This window comes from Hermetia illucens, chromosome 2 (assembly GCF_905115235.1).
Source record: "Hermetia illucens chromosome 2, iHerIll2.2.curated.20191125, whole genome shotgun sequence".
NCBI lineage: Eukaryota > Metazoa > Arthropoda > Insecta > Diptera > Stratiomyidae > Hermetia > Hermetia illucens.
In genome coordinates this window covers 17,498,957-17,524,128 of record NC_051850.1, presented here as the reverse complement: position 1 = coordinate 17,524,128, position 25,172 = coordinate 17,498,957, and the positions used below count along the sequence as shown (strand labels likewise).

The following is a 25,172-nucleotide window of genomic DNA, read 5'->3' as shown; positions in this document are numbered from 1 at the left end:
AGTATCCTCGCCATCTATCCGTTCCGGCTCGACGGTTGGTAACCAAAGTACCGTTCTTGTCATTAACGGAACAAAAGTGTTCGATATCCTATGTGCTTTCGTTACGGCTTTTTGCAAGTCGATACAGGTCTCTCTTTCCACCCCGAGTGTCCAGTTTATCGTAAAAGTTTTTGTAATGATTTGCTCTCGTGACAGCGACTGCTTTCTTTGCTTCCCAGTTGGCATTCTTATAAATTTGCCAATTGGCCGGTGTTTTATCGTCGAGAAATTTTTGGTAGAGGCTTTTCTTTTCACGGACCTTTATTTCAACATCATCATTCCAAAGCCAAGTATCTCGGTTAATGTACCGCTTACCCGGCTTGGTGACCCCGAGGGTTTCAGAGGCCGCTTTGTCGATTGTGTCTTTCATTTGGTTCCACGATTCTTCTATTTAATGCGCGGCGGGCTAGTGCGTTCCTCACGTTGCTTTATCGGCAATCAATGGCTGATATTGTGGTGCGATGGTCTCATAGGGTGTGACAGTGGTAAAATGTCGTCTTATGAGAATATAGTCGATTTGCGTTTTATCGTTCCCACTATAAAATGTAGGAAGATGAGACAATTCTTTGATGAACCATGTATTTATAAGTACAAGGTCATGGGTGTCCGCAAAATCGATTATACGCTCGCCACCCTCATTGCGCGCTCCAAATACCTTTCCCCCACGGCATCTGTTACCGTCTGCCTTTTCTCCCACATAACCATTAAGGACGCCGGCAATGATAATATAGTCGTCAGCAGGAACGTGACAAGTCTTTTCATCGAGAAGTTGCCAGAAGGCATCTTTCTCGGCATCAGGTCGACCTGCCTGTGGTGCGTACGGGGTGAAGAAGTGAATATAATGGTGAGCTTCATCAGGCGATCATCAAATCGTTCGACTTCTTTAATGGCATCACGGAAACCCTCTGAGATGGTAATGCCAACACCATATTGATTGTGTGGGCTACCAAAATAGAGAAGTTTATAGCCATTTTTACCGCGTTGGCGTTCAATGTCGCAGCTTTTGGCATCAGACCATCGGGTTTCTTGCAGAGCGCAGATATCAATGCGCGTTTTCCGGAGGGCTCTTGCGAATTCCTCGGTCTTTCCAGTTAGGGTACCAACATTTAGCGTGCTGACTGACCTGCCTACGTCCTGACGCCGTCCATTCGTCAAGAACCCTTGCCCATTTCTCGACAGGACCGGGGCCCGTCCTGTCGCGTCGACTGAGGTGGGCGCCCCAGCATTTCTCTGAGGCCTGTGACTCAATCCGATCATCATGTTTGCGATGACATTTTATGCATTCTCTTGGTCGGCCTGTCGCGTGACCTGTCACCAAGAGAGAGAGGTAGGATTTAGTATAGTGGAATAACTCCAACCATACTCTATTTATCTCATTCCCTGATCTCAGGGTTTTATTTTTGTTTTACTGAGGATAGTACAGAGTACGTTGCCTCAAACTCTCATCCTTTACCTGGGCTTAGGGCAAGCATACTATGTTAATAGCATGGTGGAGTTACACAATTCATGAGTTGGGAGGCAATAACTACGAATGAATGTGCTGGTGCATTATAGTGGTGAAACAGCACCTTCTTTTTCGCCAAATGCGGCCGTGTCTCCAGTAATTTTAGCGGTCTAATAAGTCACTGTAGCATTGCCCAGAGATTGTTTTAGGATAATATCGTTCGTATCCCAAAAATCGTCGCCATGACCTTTCCGGCCGATGGGACCGTCGTCACCTACTTTGGAGCAGATTCAACGGGAAAAATCCATTGTTTAGGGGTTTGCTTCGTTTTTCGTGTATAATGAATCAATTCATCAACGGTGACAACACGGCGTAGAAACTCCTTCGGATTTCGCTTAATTTGCTCTATACACTGCTCCGAAGTTAACAGCCGCATCCGCTTGTTGTCCACCGTGAGTAATTGCAGCACCCATCGGGCCGACAATTCTTTCATCACCAGCTTATCATGTAAAATATTAATTTCCGTTCCGGTGGACACCCTTATGGCCTTTGCTACTTCGTGCACTTTCGTTGGTCGATCAGCGAGAATCATGTCATGGACTGAATGATTGAATAATTCCCTCGGGAACCACATCTGCCGAGGTCCTGGTCGCTCCTCATCAAAAACGGATGTTCGCCCAAGTTTAAAATCGTTGAACCAATATCTAACTATGGTCAGAGATGGCGAAGTGTCCCCATAAACAAATCCAACTTGGCTTTTAACTCCTCGCATTTTTTCCTATCCAAAAACAAGAAGCGAATTACCGAACGATAGTGCTCTTTATCCATCTTAGCGAAAGTCAGGAAACACGTGTTACTCGAATAGCTGTCAAATCCAAACTAACCTATCAATCAATCTGAAATTTGTTTTACCGTCGTTTGATAGATGGCAGCACACGATGATAATATGGGTACTTGGATTCCCATCAAATTAAAACACTGGCGCTTGATTTGGACACCTTTATTCGCCGACGGCTTCGTAGGCTGTGCGAGGAGTGGAAACGCGACACGATAGAAATGGCAAGAGTCCATGTGTCTTCTGCATGGGCGGACTGGCCCAGGCTCTTGGACGGTCGACAGATCCCTTGTTCGATCATATACTCGAATTCACTGCGCACTACCTTAAACTTGTCGGGTGGCAAGCGTTTCGGGCGTTTGGCTGTTGATTGTCCTTTAGTCTCAATGCAATGTTCGACACCATGTTTTGCTGCTCCGCGGCAAAACGTAGTGGCAGTCAAATGTGGAAATTCACCCAAAATAGCGCGGAATCTATTGCTCCTGTTCAAAGTAGATATGACTTCAACATTGCCTCCAAAAATCTGGGCATCGATGGACAACTTTGATCTGGAGTCTCCTAGCCTCCTGCGATGCAGGTTCGCTAGTTGTCCAAAACGTTTTAAAAAGTCTGCGCCCAGGATTGATCTGGACAAGTTTGCGACTCGGGACACCCATCCAAATGCTCGACGCAGACCCAAATTCAACTCGCATAAGTATTAATTATTGTACCGTTTGCGGCGAAAAGTTTGGGGTAGTTGGTGTTATTTCGCCCCGTTCGTCTATCTTGTGGAATGACGGATACGTCCGCTCCCGTATTAATGAGAAGAAATAGGCCTCCGCCCTTGTCTCTTATAATTAAGCGATTGGTTTGTGCCACGCCTACCGGCGACGAGTTGACCAGTTTCCCGGAAAGCGCACGATTTTGTGCACTTTCACGCCTCTTCTCCGAAACGGCAGTGGTAGAGGCAAATGGCGCTGTCGCGGTTAACTTTTCGATTTCGGGTGCGGGAGCGAGGTCGTCCATTTCGCGACGTTGAACGGTTCCTAAATTGGGTTTCAAACCGCCTAGCGTGATCGCTACGACATACGGCCCGTCCTCATTCTCGCGGAGAATCTTGTCCGCCATTTAAGCCAGGGCTTCAAAATCGACGTGTGCCGTAACGCTTAATATCTCCCAGACACGGGTGGATAATTTTTTAAGCCAAAACATGCGAAGTGTATCTTGGTTTAGCTGTTTGCCAACAAGGTATCGCATGCGCCGTAGTAATTGTGTTGGCCGGGTAACGCCTTTGCCAAAGCGTCTTCCGGGGATTACGCTGTTCAGCTCAGCGTATTTATTGTCTTTTGGCGGATTCTCGATGATGTTCGTTATCTCGTCGAGAACGGACATGTCAAGCGGGGCGACGACCGCGTGGAATTTGGCGAAGTCGGACACAATTTGGCTACTAGCAAATTTTGACTCGATGTGGCTGAACCACAATTTTGGTCGTGGTCGCCAAAATGCAAGTATTTTCATTGATTTGGACACCTTTACTCGCCGACGGCGTCCATGTGTCTTCTGTCTGAAATAATCCCTTGTATGGATCGGCATGACTTCTCTCGCTATTAGATGTCGTGGCGGTCGCTGTCGCGTTCCCAAATAACACCAGGAACGCCCTCTCTCGTCAAACACGGGTATTTATTGACCCACCCTGGTACATAAGTATTTCCAAACTCCAACTTCTCCGTTCATATGAGTTCACTATATATGATGATGACGGGACTTCTTAGAGTGCCATAAATTCACGTTAAATAGACAATTTCGACTTTCTAAAGCTTTGTTAATAATAGATGTCAAACTTTTCAAAATTACGCATTCTGTTATTATGATATTACAACCGTACCAAATTTTGTACTTCTAGGATGAACTTAAGGGTGGTTTTGGGGTAAATTTCTAAAATTTGGTAATATACTATTATTGACTTTATTTAAGGAGATTCACAGACCATACATTCCGAGTAAATCGGGTGTGACAGGCAGACTGACGGACAGGCAGAAATTGAATGGATTCTAATAGCTTTTTTTTACATAAAACCTTAAAAAAGAAGGACCCAAGTTTAAATTCATAAATGGGCCTTTCCAAGAAAAGAGTGCACATTTTGCCGTTCTCTACAATTACATAAATAAAGGCGTCTAGACGTAAGATGAAAAAGACGGTTAAAATCCTTCCACTATTCCTACCCCTTCCCCTTTAACTGACACCCAAATCCTTCCATTTGCTTTGTCAGCAATATCACATGAGCGTCAGTGGAAACTTCTGCTAGTACTACTTTGAAATTAGTATTGATTTTGGAATTAATAATTGGAAAAAATGACTTTATAATTATGGATTCAGAAAGGCAGTGGAAAAAATGAAATTTTGGGGCAAAGAGAATCATAAAAACTTCCGTGTTGGGGAAGAGAGGAACACAAGGGATTAGATGGACTTTCTGGTCAGGTTAACCATTTGAACATTTAAAATGCTGCCTCGTTCAAAATACTGTTTATAAATGTCAACCTAATGCAAGGGTACTAAGAAAGGGAGGAAAGAAAAAGCATAGTAACTTTTTTCTTCGTATTTTTTGTCCACGACAGATATATTTTTGTGTATCTTTAACAAAAGTCGGTATTGTGCTGGGAACCTTGAAGTGGTATCATTTAAATTGAGAGGCATATTCTGTATTTCGTCCCGACTCATTTAAGAGAAAAAAATATTTAACAAATATCGCAATTTCTTTGTAGAGTAAATTTGACACATTTCGCTGTGCAACAAACTGAAAATATTCAAAATGTCGAGGCATAATTCCATCAATTTTCCTCTGCAAAATAAAGAATACGCCAACGTACCCCTTGTCACATTGTGTGCCATTGACAACTTTATTATTCATGCACGCTGGCTACATTCGTGGCCTTTATACGCAGCAGACGAGAAAGCATGCATCCCAATTATAAATGAAAAATTGTGAGGGGAAATCAATCAATCATGTGAAAAACAATATGGAAACAAGAAGATTCCATTAAGATAGCAACGAAATAATAATTTCATTGGATTATTTGTAGAGCAGAAGACCGAATTTCATATCACGCCAAAATGTCGCGCTCCCCACGCGGCATTGCGTTTGCTACCCCACTAATTACAGCTTTGACGGTGATGTATTTGCAGAGGAAAAACGCCAGGAAAATTCGATGTAATGAAAAAAAGTGAAATATTTCTCTCGGAGTGAAATTTTTCATGCCCCCAACATGCTGTCGTCCATGTACTGCATTCCACAGGTTAGATGGATGAAAATTCAAGTGTGGCATGGCTTTCGTCGATAATTCATCAAAGAATTCCAAATATTCTTGGATTTTATTAACTCAATCCGCAATTTATTTGTCTCTAGGTTTCTAGAATTCGACGGACGAAAAGCCCAAATAATTCCCATCCCCATCAAGGGAAATGTAGTATTGAAATCCCAAGAAAAGCTATTGCTTTTCTTGTGTTGTTGAATAGATAATCTGCCAGCATCTTCTGCTTCATGCCCTTTTCCCGATAACAATAAGTCAACCGCTGGAGTGGAGAGGTCTTAACGAGAAGAAAGCAGAGGTTACTCCGGTTCATCGGCGATTGTTTGTTTGCTTGCTTGCCTAACAAATTCGCTTCGATGGTATCCAAACTGCCCACAGCGGGGCTGCCAAAGTTTATTTTTCCAGCATTAGGAAGTCCGCCACGTGATAGCACGATTATTGAGTTTTCAAAAGGGGATTTGGTTTTAAAATCGCTTGAGAAAACTCGTCAATAAAGTGAAGAGGGGATTGCTGGTTCTTAGAGTCAAGATGGATGGAGCCCTGATAACGTCTCTGAGTTTATTTTATTATCTTCGGAAATGGGAATAGAAATTTTCTAGTTTTGGTTTACGTATTTATCCGTTTAATAGTTCTATAAATAAAAATGTATGAAGTAGAGCCATGCTGAGCTATCTGATGGGTTTATTGAAAGCAAGATATTGAGCCGGCCGGCGTGGTGAATGCCTGATTTTTTCGAATTAGTATTTCATATGTATCTGGTTTTTTAGAGGCGCAACCAATAGTTCGCATATAATTTGCAATATCCTGCAGTTCAGTATTCATATTCCAGGATCAGAGGTTCTAAAAACGGTAAAGGGGCCACTAGGAGGTTATTCTGCTTTGAAAGCGTTGATCGCTGGAATGATTTCGTCTTTGCTGGGCATTAGGATGACAAACCACTTCCTTCCTTTTCATCCTAGGCGGCTCGCATTACTTGGCAACAAAGGATGCAAATCTTCCCATAGTGTAGGTTCCCATAAATTCTGGACAGTTGGTGGTTACTTCTCATTATAGGCATTCCCACGTTGGTTTAGTGGTGTAATACAGCCAGAATCCTTATCTGTCTTTTCCCCTTTGCAGGCGAATCGTGCTGTAAATAGCTTCGATCTTCTAGATTTTCGTCTCATTCTGACATCTGTCAATTTTCTTTTGAATCGAATCTTTCTGGAACAGTTTAACGATTTGTAAATTTCTCTCGTTTCTGACCAATACCGCAACTGTAAGTTAAATCCATGGTCCTCTAAATAGTTGTTACATATTTATACGTACCAAAGCGCCGGGTTCTTTATTGAACATTTTTAACAAAATTAATGTCATTGGTGCGTTCATTCTTTCCACTTGGACATAAACTCGTTGGAAGCCTGTCCTTTGGAAGGTAGGCAGGTATTATTGGCCGGTCCAAGAAGCCCAATTAGCGCTGCGGTGGTTTCCACAAATGTCACAAAGTCCTAATACCGTGACTACTGTTACGAGGCCAGAGAGGTAGAGTCCAGCTGGCTCGAATCCTCAGAGCCTCCCCGTAGCATTCCCCATCGAATAGTTTACTCAGTGTCCGTAGCCTGACTCTAGTTCGAGCTGGGCAATTGCAGAGAAAGTGCCTGAACTCCCCACCCCCCTTCATACATACTTTCTTGTAGGGTATGTCGAGCCTGGCGGCATGGTCCCCTATGGGCCAGTGCCTCGTACAGATAGCTGTAATCTTGAATGCATTTGCGCGCGTCTGGCACAGAAGCTCTCGTGATCCGACTATGTAATAATCGGGCCAAATCCTCCTTGACTTGGCATGAGTGGTAAGCCTTCGCCATCTAAGGCTTGCGGCTGTTAGGTAGTTTGAGCAGATTCCACCTCCAGCGGGACACCTGTACCCGTCGAAGAGTAGTCACCAAGAGCAGATCCCCACCTTTCCAGTTCGTCAACCCGCTTATTCTGCTTTATGTGCCTAAGCTCGGAAATCCAGAGGAGGGTGACTTTGAGCGTGTTGCCCAGACTATTCAGCGCATTTCTGCGCTGCCCCACCAGCCTGGAGGATTTCATCGCTGATTGCAAAGCCTTAATGGCCGCTTGGCTGTCGATCAGAATGTTACATTTGGAGCTCGGATCATGCTCCAGTCAACGACAGGCTTCCAGTATCACCAGCACTTCCGCTTGGAATACACTGGCGGAACCTGGGAGACCATATAACTCGGATACACTGTGTATATTCGAGAAAACCTCCGCACCGATTCCACTGACGATCTTTGATCCGTCGGTGAAGAATAGTGTGTCATAGCCTTGCAACACGCCTCCAGTCTTCCACTCTGCCCAGGATGGAAAGTCCGCAGCAAAGTTTCTCATTAATTTCAGCCTGCTGGTGGTCCGTGGGAAATGCCCTAATTTTCCGTAGTACTTCGTCTAGGATGTTCCTATGGACGTAGCGCTTTGCTGTCCAGCATCCGGACCCACGCAGTCTGGCGGCACTGCACGCTACAACGTATTTAATGTAGAAGTCTAGGGGGAGGAGATGCTGGTGTGAATTGAAGGCATCTCCCGGACAGGACTGCAGAAGCATGATAGTACCTGCACACGCGGCTCTTTTAATGCTATTAAGCTTCGTTCTGTTGTACTCTTTCCTCAAAGCCTGCCACCATACAATAGAGCCATACGTTAGGATTGGACGCACCAGAGCTATGTACATCCTGAGAACCATCCTCGACCGGAGACTCCATTTCTTTGCAAAGGTTCTCTTGCAGACATAGGAGGCTATACAGGCCTTCTTAACCCTTAGTTCTGTGTTCATTTTCTAATTTAGCTTTGAATTCAGGATTACAAACAGATACTTTAAATTAGAGAAAAGAATCAGTCTTTGTTCATTCAGCCGCGATAGGTACCCTTGTCTTGGTTGTGAATAGCATCAGTTGCGTTTTAGTTGGGTTTGTGCTGAGTCCGCATCTTGCGGTCGACAGGCAGGTCTTTCGCAACGCTCCTTCCATGATGTCGCTCATAATGGACAGAAACATCCCTGATACTAATATTGCCAAGTCGTCGGCATACACTACCACCTTCACCCCGCTGCTGTCCAATATTCGCAAAAGTTCGTCCATTACTATTAACCAGAACACCGGAGAGATGGCATCACCCTGGGGCATGCCTCTATTCACAGCCCTGGTCAAGTGGTTGTCTCCCAGATCCGACTGGATTATCTTGGTTCTTAGCATGGATATAATCTAGTGGGTAAGAAACCCCTCTAATCCAATACTGGTCCTCGGTTTCCTGGGTGGCATTGGTATTCTATATCTAGGAAGGCAGCTATATTCAACTGTTTGTACTGCAATGATTGCTTAACCGTGCCAATTACCTCGTTGAGACCGATTTATGTGGATTTGCCTTTGAGGTAGGCATGCTGGGACTTAGAGAAAAGCGTTTTCTCCATAATCGTCCTTAAATGAATGTCCAGGACGCTTTCTAGGGTCTTCAGCACGAAAGATGTGTGTGAAAGATGGCTGATTGGTCGTCCTTCGCGGACTTATCGCTGCGCCTGCACATTTTCTGTATAAAAACCACTCGTGCGCGTTTCCAAGACTGTGGTACGTATTCTAAAGAGATACAGCTCCGGTAAATTTCGACAAGCTACGGGACAACTCTTTCCTGCTGCTTCTGTGAAATGACTGGCCTTATGCTTTCTAAACTTGGGAGAGTTATATGCGGAGAAGCTTTTTATAGTCAGGCCGATCTTATCCTCGGTAATTACCGAGTTGATAGTCTCGCACGACTGGAATGGCTGCAAACGCTCCAAGCAAGGCTCTGGCTCACAGTCCTCCACGCTGATGGGAAAGTTTGAACCAGCAGGTCCAAGGTTTCACCAGAAGATTCTGTCAAAGAGCCTTTCGACTTTTTAAGAAAGGTTGTGCTACTATGTTCCTTGGACAAAATCTTACTGAGCTTTGCGGATTCGCTGGTGCTCTCGATGTTCTGACAATAGTCCAAACAAGACCGCCTCTTGTCGATCTTAATGGCCGACTGGTATTTATTCAAGCCTGCCAATATTTATGCCTGTAGCGGATGTTGAAAATTTCCTTGGTGAGCTTCCTGAGGCTGGAGTTATCTTCATTCCACCATGGTGGCAGTATCTTCTTGCTGTATCTAGCAGGCCACGAGACTTTCAAGGCGGTATCGAATGCTTTTTCTAGAGCCCCGACCTTTGACTCCAAATCGTCTGTCTTGCCAATTTGCGCATCGGAGAGTTAGTTCTCGACAACTTGACCAAACTTGAGGTATCGAACTATGATCTGAAAAGAATCTTACGGCCATACACTCTCCAGTTCTTCACGTAAAAATCCCCTAGGCGGTTAGTGGGGTGATATCGTTTTGACCATGGCTAGGTCGCTGGAGCTCAGTTCCGGACACAGAAAAGCGTGCAGACTCTTCCTCACGAGGATACATGTGCTAGGTATGTCCTGTTCACCCTCTCCTATGTCGTGGAATAAATTATAATATTTGCATTAGAGTCCTTTGATGATTCGGTCACCTCCGACCCAAGGCTTCTAAACTACTGCGATGTCGATATCTTCCTCTAGGAGGAAGACAGCATATTATCAGAGGCGCACTTCGAGTGATGCAGATTTATTTGCATTACCCTCAGCATGATCTGCTTGCGTGGGAGGTTCGTCAGTTTCTGTCGGACCGTGGATCCTCATCTCCTCCAACAGCTTGTTGGAGGTGTCGATTGGATCTAGGTCCTTGTCTGTTCTGACGGCGCAGGGAATGGACGAGCTTGCTCTTATCCATGTGGATCATCAGCAACTACATGTGAGCCACCAGGTTCCTGAGAATTTCGTCTTAGGGGATGATTTTGAACTTTACGTCTTTCTAGGCGTCGCTGATCTTAGCGACGCACGAACTGAGAAAGTCCCTGGAGGAATCAAAGCAGGGGATGGATCCCGTGCTTTTGTCTTTGGCGTCCAGGATATGCTCAATGATCATCTCCGAGAACCTGGCTGGTCCACACCTCCGGCGCTGGTTTGCCACTGGCGGGATTGCTATCCGTCAGGGCCACACGTTCGTGGCTCTTGAATATGTTGTTGAAGGGTTGCTCAGTTCGTGGCTCGTCGGCTGGCTATTGTTGCTTACTTTTTTCCAGAAATTATTTAGCGTCTGAGCTCTTGCCCACTCTACTGTTTTTGTTCGACCTCTTATGGAGATCGACTGCGTTTGAGAGCGGTGGGCTTCGTCTTCTGTTCATTAGCCAGACGTTTGCTGTTATATTCCTCAACAATCGCCTGTGTTTGTGTGTGTGTGTGGTGGGGGAAAAGCTACAGCTTCTGAGCACTCAGGCCGTGTTGGCCCATTGTATTCGCCACCCCCATCTAACGGAATATTCCGGATTCGTTAACGCATCGCAAGATTTGCGTTAGTGGATGTGATGCTACCCGTCGCAAGTAGAGAACATCGGCCTGATCGTCCATAGGCGGGGCATTCACATAGGAAATGCTCCGTGGATTCCGCTTCCTCATTACAGAAAGGACACGTATCATCTTCAATCATTTCTACTTTGAACATATGCCCAGCTAGTGAATTATGGCTTGTCAGAATGCCCATAATTCTCCTGCAAGTCCTCTTGCTTGTCGACAGGATGAACTTTGCGCTACGCACCTTGGGTTCTGGCAGGAAAAGTTTGGTGTGTCTAGCAGCATTTAGGCTCTGCCACCTGTCATTGTGGGAAGCTTGTTCCCAGACAGACTTAGCCAATGCTACTCCAATTGCTGGTTCCCGTCCCGACATAGGGGAGATTGACCCCTCTTTCGCTAAAGCATCCGAGATTTCATTTCCCTCAACGCCACAGTGACTAAGTATCCAGAGTAGTTCCACCGTATTGAATCTAGAGGTAGAGTTTAAACGGTTTCTGCATTCCTGAACGATTTTCAAGGTGATTAAAGGACTACTCAACACCCTCAATGCAGCTTGGCTATCACTGCAACAATCGCCTGGTGTTTAGCGAGGTCCTTTCCATCCCGCTCGTCAGTACTGGCCTCCCATTTCTTAGCAATCTTGCGGAAAATATGCATGACATTCTGGTACTGGCTCTTGAGGAGGATTTCAGTGGACCTTCGTTTCTTCGCCCGTTTCCAGTGACCGACGTTCCTGTCGGTCTTTACTTCTGAGGGATCATCCCGACGGTTTCGGGTTAGGAGTACTATGTCTAGTACTCGCTATATATATTGATGGTAGTGGATTTTAGCAGCTCGTCCTCCGATGATGCGCCTGGCACCACCTCTTTTTCTCTCGTTGCTTTTTTTGTTAATTGAGTCCATGTGTTGGTCCTTACGGGTAGTCCGGAAATAATGTCTACCTTGGCTAGCCCGGCCACTAGGGTCTTATTTCAAACTGAAGATGCCGAAGGTATTCCGAGTTCGCATACTAAGGACCAAGCTGCCAATTGGCCACTCAGCCCTCAGCGTACGCTGTTCCACCTTGGCTTGGAGTCCTATTAACACCTTCTCCAGTGCAAGGAGGACGATCCTCGGGCCGTCGTTGAAGGTACTTCATTTCTTTTGAGAATCGTTGCAACGGTTTAAAGACTTCTAATCAGCGTTGAAATCCCAATCAAATGACTGGAGAAGCTCGTCTTTTTCGCGACTTGAAAATTTCAGCGAGTGGAATCAAAAATCAAGTAAACGATCACTAAGTAGTCATTTTTTCTGACCGAACTGCATGTGGAGCTAATGTAACAGCCGCGTTTTACCTAACATACCATACAAGTGAGCCGTAGGTTCGGCGGTCTTTCTTACATTGTTCCTTAGTTTAAAAGGGCACACGCGTGAGCAGTATTTTCTTTATCTAAAAAGGCTTTCTAATGCCAATATAGAGCCGATTTGACAGCTGAACAAAAATTAAGCTGACTGCAATAGTAAACCTTCCGAGACATTCGAAAAGACAAGGGGACTACATAGAAGCCTTGGAAAGGAATACGGCGTAGAATCAATTTTAACTTTAAATATTAAAAAAGTGAGTTGACATTACAATATGTCAGTTTGATCAGCTCCAAGGGCCTATCAACTGACAGTTGTATTTTGTGCCCTGACACTATATACGCGAAGTAGATATTGGATTTTATTTAGTGAAACTGCTGCACTGGATGGATTAATTATTTCCCTGACTGCGAAAAAATACAGAAAAATAAAAGATACATATCTCAGTATTTCTTTTGATCTCTTTTGTTTCATTTTTCAGCCATATAATCTGATTTGGGCAGAAAATATAATTTTGGCCACCCAATATTATATTCTTTTCACGTTTACTTTGTTAATTGACTTCTGTTCTTGATTGCTCTTTCATTCGCCTGAAGGTTCTTTTCCGCCCTCACAGCCGTACACATAAAGATATTTAGGTTCAGTGACCAGGCTCAATATGAAAGCATTCTTTACAAACTGGCGAAAAACAATTATTATGATGAAAGCACAACTTTCTCTGCGAGGGCTTTCCTGAGAAAAGGATATGTAAGAAGTTATAATAGATTGAACTACGAAGAGAGTCACCCTTAGAGTTGTCTGATAGTGAATAGGTGCAATATGTTTTCCCCAAATAAAAACATTCTGTTGAAAACAGGGAGCAAATTTTCAACCCCTAATTCATTTGGTGAACCGCATAGGTAACTGCTCGCATAACATTCAGCAATTGTATTAATAAATTCGTACAATTTTAATAGAAAACCCGCGAACCTACACTCTCCACTATCACCGCCATCATCTGGACAACCACCATAAACTGACCAGAAGTTGAGATCCAGAAAAGCTGAAAACAGGGTAACATAAAATCGAGGCTACTATCAAGTGCCAATTCAGATGCCATCAGGCCATCATTGACTCGTTTCTAGTGGCTACACATTCTCTTTATTGATTTTTCTAGCATCGTAAAGAAATTGGTTTTTATTTAACGTTTCTTTTCATTTGGCTCTCCAGAAGCTGCTGATGTTACATTCTTGACACGTGGGCGAAACACTGGCGGTAAGGGTAACAGTCATAGTAGCGAGCAATGCTGGATAACCTGTGCAAGTAGCACAGAAATGACCATCCCATGGATCGTAATTTTTTTCTTTGCCTCTTCAAGTTTATTGAGTTGAGTGCTTATTTGACAGCTAGTGTAGTTGCACTTGAAAAGATGGATGGGAACTATTTGCGAGGCTATGCAAATATTCCATAGATGGATAGGAAAGACGTCGGAAGGGTTTGTGGTGAGGTTTGAACCAGATTGCTGACGATGATAGCGCACATATTTGTTTGCGTTTCGTTCTTTGGGAAGTCTAGGAAAAGTAGTTTTCATGGTCATTGATTGAAGTCGAAGTGAAGATGTCGGTGGAAAGTGGTTAGGAGTAATGGGAATTGCTGAAAGTCGTCAATCATAAAATCAATATCGAAGTTTAATAAAAAAAAATGTTAAATTATATAACATAATTTGGGAATCTTGTTGAGGGAATTTTGTTAGTGTCTAAATATCAAAAATGACCCATTACTTAGCGAAAACTTTGTCGTTGCTCTCCAGAACAATGTCAACATTAACGGATGATCTAGTCTGGGTTTTCTACTGTCTTAGGCTGGTATTGGTCCGATCTAAGTTCTGCTTTTTCTTGTTAGGTTACCACATTTGACATTGCCCCCTCCCCCAAATTTCGACGTCATAAATCCATAGTTATCAAGCTGACCCTGTGTTTTCTTTGTTTTATAATTTTAGCATTAAGTTTGCATGAACGAGCTTGTATTAAATTTTGCGTCAAAAACGAAGTCAATGGTGTGTTTAAAATGGATTCTTTAATCAAACGAGTCATTACTGGGGATGAGACCTATGTTTATAGATACGATGAACAATCCATCGGGCCAGTCAATGGTGTACTAAGAAGGAGCCAGAACCGAAGTATCAGCATTTTTATGGTTTTTTGGGAAACAAAACCCTACTAGGATCGGGTGTTTATCTGTCTTTTATTAAAAGAGGTGAAAATCTTGAAAACAGACTGGCCTTTCTAACCAAGGATTAAAAGCACTGATTGCTCCATATGACTATAACTCGCTATCATCAGGAAGCTTTGCAATCACAGCCAGTCCCATATAATCGGCATAACCCATCAGAACGACCGGAAGGAGGCATGTACCATAATGACAGATTGCAGATCAGCCAAAAGGATATTACGGAGTGCAATAAACTCGTCAACGAGGTGAATGCGGACCCGTGTGGATTCGGATACAAACTGGTAAGCTGAAAAATCAGGGCTCTGCGGAAACTTTGTTCACTGAAAGCCGAGCAGGTCGACCACATTATACAGGCACTATTTCCTACGCATCTCGTATGGGATGATGATGTCGCCAGGAACTGTCCACTTTTCTCTATAAAAGAATTGGAACAGGCAGCTCTCTCTATGAAAAGCAAGAAGGCGCCAGGACTCGATGGTATTCCAGCAGAGGTATACCAATTGGTATTCCAATATCGGCCAGACGTACTGCTCGGCGCATTCAACGCTTGTCTGAAAGGAGGCATTTTCCCGTCTCGTTGGAAGGTGCCGAAGTTTGCGCTGATCAGCAAAGGGTGACACGACCCTAAGTTACCGTCGTTATACCGCCCACTTTCTGTGCTTAACACTGCTGGGAAATGCTCGAAAAGCTTATCAGAAGTATAATAGATTCGCTGAAGTAATACGCGCTGCCGGAGACTCCACGACAGTTCACTTTTCGACCAAGGAAGACCAACAGTTGATGCTGCCATGCAGGTCGTGAATGCCTTTCGACGAGCGGAGACACATACCCGCCGAGCTCGACGTCAAAAACGCCCTTAATTCCGTAGGATAGAAAGACATACTAGACACACTTGACAATACTTTAAACGTGCCGAACTATTTCTATTTGCTCCTTGTTCTATGAAACGCTAGAGAGTAAGAGAAGGATGGAGATCACGTTGGGGGTAGCGAAGGGATCCATTCGAACCTCTAGAATGCTTCCTATGATAGTCTACTTAAACTTGACATTCCAGAAGAGTCGCGCCTGGTCGGTTATGTAGATGATGTCTCGGCACTCGTTGCTGGACGCACTGTCGAACAGGCACAAAGTAGACTCGGCATATTGATATCACGGGTAAGCGGATGGATGATTGAAATGGGATTCGTCAGCAGCTCTATTTAAATGTAGGGAATCTCTCTCCGACAACATTGTCGACGGGATGCTGAGGAGCGCTGATAGTCGTGCAAAGAAAATAGAGGTCGACCGGTGGAGGAGCCGGATGACACGGATTCCTTGAACTGACAGTTCCCTTCCTTCTCTTCCCTCCCGTTGGTGAAAGGAATTGCCTGATTTGAAGGCTTCGCAAGGTGGGTGAGATTAGGGGCTAACCCGAAGTAATGTGACAAACGGTTCCAAGCTAGCTCTCTGACGATCGGGAGGTGTTTAGTTGGTAGTCTGCCGACGTACCGCTGTTGGAGTCCAACACTCTGTGCCTAAATGCATTCTAGACCACCCCAAAAAAAAACTCATCACAGTTGTTTCTTTGGAATCGGAAGAGGGGGCACATCATTGTAGATGACAATCCGTAGCAATGGACGTAATGTGGAACTCTAAGCAACACACGGAAAGACAACGTGTTCCTAGGATCCTTTATTGACGTTGTACCAGAGCCAGACAGAAGCTAGATGGGAGTATCAATTGTCGGCGGAGACTTCTGTTTAAAGTTTCTATTGGTGGAATTGAATACATTTATGACGCCCATGGTTACTACCACACTGTATTTACTGGTACTAACCTCTACGTGAATTCCTCGATCCGCTATGAAGGCAGTAACCAATTTGGTAGCAATAATGATTGATCTGGCTTTAAGAAACCCATACGGCCGATTACCTGACTCACAACAACCGGGATTTCCTCCATTCTGTCTAAAAGGCATATAAGTTTATAGATGGATGGTTCGCATGGAGCTTCATTAGTCTTGAACTGAAAACCTAGTGGAACGATGAACAAAGCGGCAATGATAGCGGCGAGCAAAGTCTCGAAAACAAACACAAGACGACATATAGGATAGCGCATAGTCGAGTGTTGAGCATACGTGTTTTGTTTGTGATGTTTTACCCGCTGTCCTACTATGCTTTCTTAGGCAGCAGCTCTAGACTCTGTCGTTTTCATGGTGGGGTAAATGTCCCCTGAAAAATGCACCTATTGCACAACCTAGTGAACATAGTGCGGTCTAGACGCCACGACGGCCTTACGGACTTACGGTAGCTCGTCTATCGAGAGTGGAAGTCACCCAGTACCCCTGTCTTGCTCCTTACATCTAGTACTACACAATTTATATGCAATAACGTATATGGGCCGCACCTCGTCGGACCGCTTGACCCATTTCTCCAGTCGTATCAATTATGAACCACTTGTTTTAAAATCATATTGCTTTTGGCGACTGGTGTTCCGTAGATCGTATAGCATCAATCTGCTTTAGCTTGAGAAGCTTCTTGAGCAGTTTCCGCATATTGTTCAAAATACTGAGTGTAGTAATTTGATTCACCACTTTTGCGATGTAAAGTACGAATATTATTTAGAGTCATTTTGAATCTACACACAACAATTTTAATAAAATTATGTAAAATTGTACGGATTTGATATAGTTGGCGCGTCCGACGCACACGTTGACTTAGTTGCTACCGTGTCCGATGGGCGTGCTCATTGTTCCGCGTAATCAGGACTGTGAGGCAGATGTTAATTATCGCTACACCAAATCACCATACCGAGGGGTTTCGAATCCGTGGCGTCGCTATTCGGCGAACGTTTGAACAGCCGCCGTCTGTCTCCTCAAAGCATAGCTTCAGTTTCCTCAAGGAGATCATCTTGGGCTTGCAGCTGACTTGCCAGATCGAACGCTTGAGGACTTTATAGGGACCCTGCAGCGCCTTCCGGATGAAATCAGTCCTCTTCAGAACGTGGGTGTAGACTTCGAGCTCCCTGAAGGTGTGGACCGCTGGTTGGACGTAACCAGATGGCAGAGGCGATTTCAATTTGGAAACGGCCTCCAGTAACAGTCACAACAATCCGGGCTCTTTTTCTTTTGTGGAGGACCAGGTCGCCGGGGAGTCGTAGGTTCTCCCTGTACACCAGATTCGTACAACTGGCAGTAAACTCTTCGCGGACGGCTGTACGGAGGCTACGCAGAACGAAATGCAAGACTCACGACCAGGGCGGATCGTCGCGCACCATAATGGTTGCCTTTAGCGCCCGATGCCAACGGATCAGCATCCTATTGGACTGCGGATGGTATGTAGTTGTCCGCTGGCATTTGGATCCAAGGAGCTTTCCGAGCTCTAAGAAGAGAGTAGTCTTTGGTCTGCGATAATTACGGCGGGGACGGCATAGCGCGGAATCCACTCCCGACGGAGAATCTCAGAACATGATTACGCTGTAATGTCCTTCAGGGGTATTGCCTAAAGCCACCATGTAAACTGAGTCTCGCAAAAAGCCTACAATGTCGTGAAAATGTTTTGTCGACTTGAGGAATATTCCTCATTTCTTCCTGGCTGATGATTCACTCTCTAATTCAAGAATCCGCGTGCTGCAGACCAGCCGGTTCGTTCTCCGAATGCCGTGGTGTGCAGGATCATGCACCAATCGAAGTGCTTTCTTACGAAAGGCGGCAAGGGTATATGGGCTGGGTTCCTGTTCGGAGATCTTGCAGTAGATAGAGGAAGGTGAGCTGAAGATACGGAACTCCTTAAATTTATATTTGAAGTGCAGGCTCTGAACATCGAAGTCGATGGTAAACGACCAAAAGGCAGACCTAAGCAACGGTGGCTTGATACGCTGGATGGGGATTTGAAAGCCTCGAGATTGCACCCAGATCAGGCATTCGATAGAGCCAAATGGCGAAGCCGATCACGACGAGCCGACCCCGCTTGTGAATGGAACAAAGGCTGAAGAAAAAGAAGAAGGCTCTGAAGAAACATGCCATCCCTTTGGGTCACAGCGATTGTCGCAGAAAGACTGTGATGTTGATCTCGGAGATCCGGGCCAAGCATCATCGACTAAGTTGTCTTTATTGGACACATGTTGAAAATCTGATGTACCGTGAACAAAGTGAACTATTTGCCTTCAAGGAGGAAACGAAAGTATTTAATGCCCAAATACGCGGCAAGTAATTCACGACCGTAGATGCTGGAATTCCGTTGAGCGGGGTTCAACTATTTTGAGAAAAAGCCAACGGTTGCCAGCTTTGGTTCATCATCTAGTGAAGAGCAGTGTCTACTACGATTTCTCAGGCATCGATGAACACGCCCAAGTATGCATCTTACTGAGGGAATGCCAGCGAATGTAGCGTCTACCAGCTGTTGTTTGGTGGTTTCAAATGTTTGAACGGGCTCAGGAGACCACACAAGGCTATAAGGCTAAACATGAAAGCGTTACATAAGGCCTGGTAGTGCGGGTTTTGGGCAGGAAACACTGGTAGAAGTTTGTCATGCCTACGAACCTTCTAAGGTCTTTGACAATGTAAAACTTGCGATCGCTTGGACCTTGTCTGGGTCGGGTTATACACCGTCAGGGGTGATGGAATGGTCTAAATATTTCACTTGTTGCTGGAAAAATCTGTATTTTTTAACGTTAACGCGTCAAGGAGGCGTTGAAAAATGCACTCGTGATGTGCAGATTGCTCGGACTCGGTGAAACAAGCGATCAAAACGTAATCTAAGTAGACTAAACAGAAGTCCAAGTTTCGTAGTACAGAGTGGATGAATTTCTGGAAGATTGACGCCGCATTGTGCATTAGGAAAGCCATCCGTATGAATTCGAAGAGTCCGAAAGGTGTGTAAATTGCTGTCTTTGGAATATCTTTGGGGTCGACAGGGATTCGGTGGGAAAAACTTGTTGATATGCAAGGTTATGAAAACACAACAGTTTGCTAAGCAATGCGCGAATCGACTGAGCATTCAGTCGGCTATAATCTCCACATCTCCATTCGCTATTGTGCTTGGGGACTAGATGGAGTGGAGATGACCTCCAAAATGGTGGACAGTGTGTTGTTTGCTTAAGTTGAAATGATTTCTGACGATCTAAGAGAGCTTGTGAGGTATATCAACGTATTATGATGCATATGACACAGAAAGTCTGCGCAGTAGAACACTGATGTCAGCCATGATGAGGCGCCATCAAAAAGTCCGACGCAAGTCAAGACTCACGTATATTTGTCTTTAGCCGTAAGTTATAATGGCCGTGGGGTTTGCTGTGCTTAATTTCGGTTGCTGAAGGATGAATTTCTAGGATCTGGAAACAGGGAGGATCGAGAGTTCTGCGCCTGTGCCTATCAGAAGTGCCTGTCAAGGGGGTCATACAGTGTTAGACGACGTGGTGCTGCATTTCGGTTAGACGTCACCGTATTGTCCCAGTTTTTTTAGACGCGCTCCTTGCTGAGCGTAATCTCTGATGTAAATTAGGTGTTAAGAATCGCTCCACCACAAGAGGGACTAACGATAGCACTAACACAAACAATCAAGTAACTGAGACCGAAGTTCTTAAAAACACGCTAAATTCCGGCCAGCAGCGCTCCCTTAGCAGAAGCTTGGTAGTTATCATCCCCATATCGTTACTCTTGGTATTTTTTAACAGTCTATCAAATCAAAATTCGTGTTGCAAGACGTGAGTAGCTCCCGATATCATTATGAAATATTTCTTTAAACGAAGACTGCCAAATTTGCTGGCAACTGTTTAAGGCTATTGTCATGTCACCCTTTCAACTAACTCCTGAAGTACCGAAATACCATGTGACACTCAAGACTCTAACGAAGTGTCCGCTATACGATAGGATATCTAATTTTCTGTCGAACGTTGCATGCAAGGATAATTTCTCGAGTTTTAATAGAACTCCGAGAGAGTCCTTGTTGACTTATATGACTTTTATCAAGAAAAAGTTTTATGTCATCTGCAGAGGAGAAGCCTTTTAAATTGACATTTGCTTGCTTTGTATTCCATGTCGTCTCCCTCAAGGTCAATTATGAATTGAAAGATACAAAAAAATTCTTGTATTTCTAGTATGGTATGTATGTATTTGTGCTACGGAGAAATCAGATAATTGAAAGATTGAAGTTCAAATAGAATTTTTAAATTATGTTGAGATACAATAAATGCTTTAATTTTCATAGCAATCCTGGAATTTTTTTCATATTCATTTTATTGAGTTTCCTTTCTAGAAATTTCCTGTTCCATTTGAAGACGTCAGGACTGAGTGTTACGCTGCGCTCGGATAATCTCAATTCATTAAAAATGTTAAAGGCAAGGTGCAACTCGAGTTCAAGATAGCATCCATGAGTACCATTATCCTTTTATACTTGCGTTGGCATTCTTCACACAGATACACGGAAGTAGTTTTGATTTGCTGGTAAAAGAGTAATGATATTCGCTCAGGGATTTTCCACACTTCAGCCTAGATGTGTTGACAATTTCATTCACTCCTCATGAACGTGTCTGCAGAATAAATGTTGCAGTAACACCACTTACTTTTTCCACTGCATTCTAGGGATGAATAAAAGTTGAGACAAGCCGTACTGCATTTGCGCTTCTTTCCTCCTAATGAGCGATGAGTTTTTGTTTTAATTACTAATTACTGAAACTGGAGTGACACAGCAAACCTCAGGCATAGACAGTAGGCATTCGGTTCCACCATGTGGCTGCAACTTCTATTCCAATTCATTCGACAACACATTGTACTCGTATATCAAATCGACCCATTTCAACCGTCCTGACAGGTAAAAGACTAAAACATAATAATGAATGCAGCATTAAGGGAAAAGTAGCACGCCCTCAGCCGCTGCCGCTCCCCTTTCGCTTCCATTAAAGGGCTTTAATCTGCTCCAACTCCATTTTCAGTCAAGATTATGCTGCAATGATGGCAGTCAGCTCTCTTGTGTCAGCCACGTTACTAGAAACGTTTTTAAGCCCCGGAATTAATTCTGAAATTTTTCGCTTCTCTTTTTACGCCTTCGTTTACTTGTAGATTATGCAGTGGATAAAGATTTTCTTAGGACAGCACTGAATACATTTTGTGAGCCTAGTGTAGCGTAGGGATTTACACGCTGGTATGTCCCCAGAACTGACGAGCAAACAGTGGTCCCTCAGTGGACACTAACTGGGCATGGAGCATATGAAAATGCTGCCACAAACGTAACTCGTATTATCACTTCAGCTCTTCAGTTTTATTTTCCTTTCATTCGGTATCTTTCGAAAAGACAATTTCTATTGAAATAGTCTTGAAGCAGCTGAAGCCCTCGGGATTGTTGTTTTCATTCATAGACGGCCCACACCCACATGATTACTTTTCCGAACTTCATGCACGGATTGAGGGAATAAAAAGAAGTGATTTCTTTATGCTGCGGGCTTTATGCGGTAGATAAACCATCATCCATTGTTGGCCCAGATGCTCTTATGCTTTGTGTACTCACCCGCTCAAGAGATTATTGTTCCGGTCCCACATTCTTCATGAGTAGTTTCAAATGAATATGTCGATGTCCATTGAAGACAGGAGCATAAAAGTATCGGAAGGTTTTCTTATAAGTGGGCAGGAATATCGATCGGCATTGATAATACTTTAAGATTATACCCGCAACGAGATTGAAATTTATTTCCACTTTGTTGTATGCAATCTTTTGATAGTCCTTATCGAGTAATTTCTTTAGCAGCTTTCAGCTCCCTCTTCACAGACAGTCACTGAATTATTTCCCTCTTTCTTTCATTGCAGACTCAAATGCCAAACCCATGGCAACATAGAGACCAGGTGAGATATTCAGGAATCAAATCAATTTTCGTGTCCTGGGGGAAGGATAAACAAACTCATATTTCAATAGCTCAGCTTTGATTTTGCTCTCCGTAATATAGCACCAAACCCCTTCTATTTGGCCACATGCAATGCTCCTCAGACTCGAAATTATTGGATACGAAATCGAAGTACTCTGCGGTAATGTGGTTGGCCAGGTATGCATTATCACGTCCTTACGATCCAGGATGTGTTTATTAAGAGCATTTATCTAAAATTTGATTAGTCCCCAGAATTTGCCATATGAATCAATTGCAAACAGATGGTATTTGAAATTATGGTTGATGATTAATTTCGAGTATCATTGCTATATCCTTGAAAATCCTTGCGAGAACCAACTGAATATAACTCTCTATACGAATTCATGCAAGCCTTCAGACAAGAACACGTCCTTTGTCAAACATGTTACTTGTAAAGTACTCCAGTTTATCAAGGCTTTCCAAAACGTTTATAACTCCCTCAACTGTGTCCTGCCGTTTGTTTTTGATTTAATTTGTGCTGGGTACAATCTATAAGATATTGTCCTCTATCTTGCTAGGCCGGGTAGCCCCATACGCCCAGAACATCATCTGCCCATACCAAAGAGACTTCACTCCAGGCAAATCAGCAACAGATGAAATTTTCTGTCTGCAGGAAGCGATGGAAAAACTGTTGGAATATGGACATCAGTTGCATCATCTTTTCATTGACTTTAAAGCCACCTATGACAGCATAGCCAGGGTAAAACTATACATGGCCATGAGAGAATTCGCTATTCTGACGAATTTGATAAGACTGACTAGGCTGACCCTGACCAATGTGCGAGGCCAGATAAAAGCAACAGGATCACTCTCAAGACTATTCGATATCAACAACGGTCTACGATAAACGGATGCCCTATTATGCGTCCTCTTCAACCTGGCCCTGGAGAAAGTGATCCGTGATGCTGAGGTAAATGCGAGGGGTACGATCCTCTTTAAGTCCACCCAACTACTGGCCTATGCTGACGATATCAACATCATGGGAAGAACGAGCCGAGACGTACAAACTGCCTTCATCTAGGTCGATCAGGCGGCGGTAGATCTTGGGCTGCACATTAATGTAGGCAAGACAAAATATATGGTGGCAATGTCAGCACCAAAAACCAACCAATAACATCAAACCGCACTGGTAAAACGAGAAGAATAAAGATAGGAGACTACAACTTTAAGACCGTTGATAATTTCCCCTATCTAGGGTCGAAAATCACAATCGATGACAGCTACAACGATGAAATCCACGCCCGGGTGATGGCAACCAACACAGCCTATTTCACCTTACAAAAATTGTTCGGTTCGAAACGTCTCACCATAGGGTCAAAGGTCTTACTGTACAAGACAAGATCATTTCTTGCCAGTCCTCATGTATTCCTCGGAAACTTGGGTTCTTAGCAAGAAAAGTTGCGAACCCTTGGCCGCGTTCGAGAGAAGAATCCTCCGAAGAATTTTTGATCCGCTACATGAGGATGGACGATTCCGTAGTCTACATAACGACGAAATCTATGAGCGATACCATGACTGTCAGGTTGTGGATAAAATCCGACTCAATAGGTTACGATGGGCGGGTCACTTAATTCGTATGGATGAGAATGATCCAGTCCGGAAAGTCTATAAGGGCAATATCTATGGTAGAAAAAGAAGACGAGGCAGATCCTGCCCAAGATGGAGCGATTGTTGCGCCGTTGATGATGATGACCTCTCCTGTTACGATCAGGTTGCTGAGATATTAAAGCAACGATTTAATATTTTTCATTTCGAATTACTGATTCGATGTTGTTTCAAGAAGTCATCAATCTGATCGGCGCAATCCATACCAGTGCCATAACCAATGGTAGGGGGCGAGAATCATGAGCTTATCAGCTTATCATGATGTTGGTTGTTGATTTCTTGGCAAACGACAGGAGCCTGCTGCATATTAACTTCATAATCACTTTGGAAATGAGAATGATAATTAGAGTATTTTTTGGTCTTTTGGTGGCAATTCAGAAATGCTGATAAACCACTTGGACTTGGTATCAATCGTTCGCCTGATGGTTTTGTTGAAAATTGGGGGCAATCTCTATTTTTATTATGGTGTCCCCAAAACGTGAGTATTAAGAAAACATCTCGTGAATTCCGCTTTGCTTGCTTAAGCCACGCATACTTTGTTGAGTTGAGTTGCCCATGTGGCTAGCAGTGCCATACCAGGCGCATCGTATTCCCGCTTGCTTGTTTGTTTACTTGCTTTCTGAAGACTACGGCTTTCCTCTTAAGATTTGACTATGAGTTCCCCATCGAAGGCGACGACATTAATAGTTGACTTAACGATTACTTTGGTTACCTCTCAATGAGGCGCAAAATCGGGTCTTGTCTTCTTTCCCGCTTTTCTTCCAGGATGTGACTTCTTTTACTCTTTCGACATTTCTAATGGAGAGCATACACTCAGGAAATCGGAGAAGACAAGAAAGTTGGCAGTTGTGTGAACCAAAAGAAGGCCAGACACTTGACTCAAAAAGTAAAGCGATTGTCATTCTGACATGATCCTGCTAAAGAAACATCGGAGCATCCAATGTTATCACCAGTATCATATCCAGATACCAACATTGAGCAGTGTCGCTTCAACGTGTCCAGCGTTAGCCACTATAGTATCTCGGCTCCACAAAGCTTCTAATGAGATTCATCCTCTGTTGTTCATCATTCAACTATTCCGCTCTATGGCCAACGCGTTGAAACCGGTGGCAGTT

The 25,172-nt window shown here is 44.0% G+C and overlaps 1 protein-coding gene across 2 annotated transcripts in view; it reads left to right on the top strand.

The window, feature by feature from the left end:
* LOC119648183 (bifunctional heparan sulfate N-deacetylase/N-sulfotransferase) overlaps positions 1–25,172 on the top strand; it is a 357,714-nt gene that overhangs the window by 152,522 nt on the left and 180,020 nt on the right. Inside the window, exon 4 of one of the 2 annotated variants that reach the window (XM_038049768.1) lies at positions 22,358–22,393. The exons of the other annotated variant lie outside the window; for it this stretch is intronic. The gene's annotated coding sequence lies outside the window, so the exon portion shown is untranslated. The remainder of the gene's footprint in view (positions 1–22,357; positions 22,394–25,172) is intronic. 2 annotated transcript variants of the gene reach the window in all.